Here is a 2,176-nt window from a genome sequence, read left to right on the forward strand (position 1 = left end):
GAGGGTAAAGGGAGGGGCCATGGTATTAAACAAACAACAGAGAAGTTTTGTTGGTTTTTTCTCTTGCTATAGATGATTTTTCTATAATAAAGAAACATGGAGATTGGGGAGGGTAGAGTTATACCCTGTGCTTCATCAGATGCACCTCTATCTTATGAATGCCTCGGAGTAATGAATACCATATGTACTCGGATGCAAGATCTGCCTGCCTTCCCTAATAATTTGAATCAATCTATCACGGGCAAGTCTAGGATTTTGAAAAGGGTGGTGCAGATCGTGTGGTTTATCATCCTATAACAACATATTTTTCTCCAGTTAAAAAAAAAAAAAAAAAAACCTAGATGCTGTCATTTGCTAGGGGCCTAGTGCTATATTGTTTAATTTAATATCAAAGAAGAAATAAGTGTTCAACTAAGCTGCTGGATAATGTATTAAGGTTAAAAAATACAACAAACTAGGCAAAATAGTGAATGTACAATTTCATTAATCCTGTAGTCATTTCAGTTAAATGTACATTTCTTATTCAGATCTGTAAAACGCACTAAGTTTTGAGGGTTGTGACCAATGCATCCAATACTTAACTGTCAGCCACTTCAACACCGGAGTTAACGTTCACCCAAGTTAACATTACCATTGCTGAGTTGAGGTTCTAGCTGGAGTTGAAAATAGCCTGCAGGGCTATGAAGGACATTACTAGGAATGGGATACAGAAGGACATTACTAGGAATGGGATACAGGCAGCAGAATTACAGAAGAAAGTGGAATAGTGGAACATCCAGGATATAATCAACACTTGTTACAAAGGAGAATGGAGTGAAGCAATTAGCAGGAATTGGATTACAAAGAGCTGTTAAGTCAGTTGACTCCCACAGTGCTGTCTGAATAGAAGTGCCGCTGCCTCTTCCAGGCAGTTCATTTTAAAGTTATTGGTTAGAGCAAGAATTGAACCAAAGGGAGGGTACAGCTGCACCTCTTCCAGATGTACCTCTGGACTCTATACAAGGAAAATTTTGATGTTTTTCCATATATAATTATTGGAGAGTTGTTTTCCCTCTTCCAACCTCTCCTTTTTTTAATTCATCCCCACTTCTTGCTGCAGTGGAGGATTCAAGTAGCCTATCCCTTGCTGCCTGCACCTCCCTCTTCCCCCTCTACCCTGGCCACTACTTGTCCACTGTGCCACCACTTACCCTGTCTTGCAGCTCTGGCTCCAGCCCTACTCTGGCTTGGAACACATAGTGACTCTTACCATGTGGCAGTGGTTGCAGCAGCTGTAGCTCCTACCCTGTGATGGAGGGTAAGCAGCAGAGACTGAGGCGGGTAAGGTGGGGTAGGCATGGGCAGCAGCTGCAGCTCTAACCCCAAGCCCAGTTTGGGGCTGGAGTTGGAGCTAAAGCAGCTGCCTGTGCCCTGTACCCCACCTTTTTCCCCCTACCCCTAATGGCCTATTCTCTGATCCAAGATGTCTTCCCCCCCTCGCACCCCCCCCATGTTGAAGGGGGGGTGGAGAGAACCTGGTCTTATATTTGAGTAAATATGGTTTCCAAATCATTGTCCATTTGAAGTGTCCTTGTCATTCTGTCAATGTCAGTAAACATCAGACTAAAGGTGAAATTTGAAAGCCTTAAAATTGATTTATATTTAAAGAAGAAAAACCCAACTTATAAATTATTCAAGGCACAGTATAAAATTCAAATTTTAAGGTTTTCTGCCTCCCTAACACTAAATTTACAAAGTAGTTTTTCAAGTTAATTTTAGAGGTGCACCAATACATTGGTCCGATATCGGATCGGAACAGATTATAAAGAAAATTGACTGTATTAGAAATCGGCCTGATGTGGCTGATTTAATTTGGCTAATAAATGCCCGTGCATGTGTGCAGCCACAGTGTGGCATGTAGGTAGCAAGGAGCACAGCCTGGCAGCTTGGAGAGCTGCGTGCATCTGGTAAGTTGGTTGTGGTGGAAGGGAAGGGGGAAGAGAATGGGTGTGGCGGGCAGATAAAGGCCCCCTGTGGTGTGGGAGGGGGTGGGGCCAGGGCAGGTGCTATTTAGCCAGGGCATGGGACAGCCACAGCTCATCCAGGGGCCACAGGGCCAGGGGATGGCAGCTCCTGCCGCTGCATGCACCCCAGGAGGGCATGGGGTAGGGGACATGTGCCTGGGATCCAGTGGGGG

The 2,176-nt window shown here is 44.6% G+C and overlaps 1 protein-coding gene across 1 annotated transcript in view; it reads left to right on the forward strand.

Moving 5' to 3' along the window:
* Positions 1-2,176, forward strand: part of MTMR12 (myotubularin related protein 12) — a 101,021-nt gene that overhangs the window by 81,787 nt on the left and 17,058 nt on the right. The gene's annotated exons all lie outside the window — the stretch shown is intronic.

The sequence above is a fragment of the Gavialis gangeticus genome, unplaced genomic scaffold (assembly GCF_001723915.1).
Source record: "Gavialis gangeticus isolate Ggan-Ray unplaced genomic scaffold, GavGan_comp1, whole genome shotgun sequence".
In the NCBI taxonomy this organism is placed as follows: Eukaryota; Metazoa; Chordata; order Crocodylia; family Gavialidae; genus Gavialis; species Gavialis gangeticus.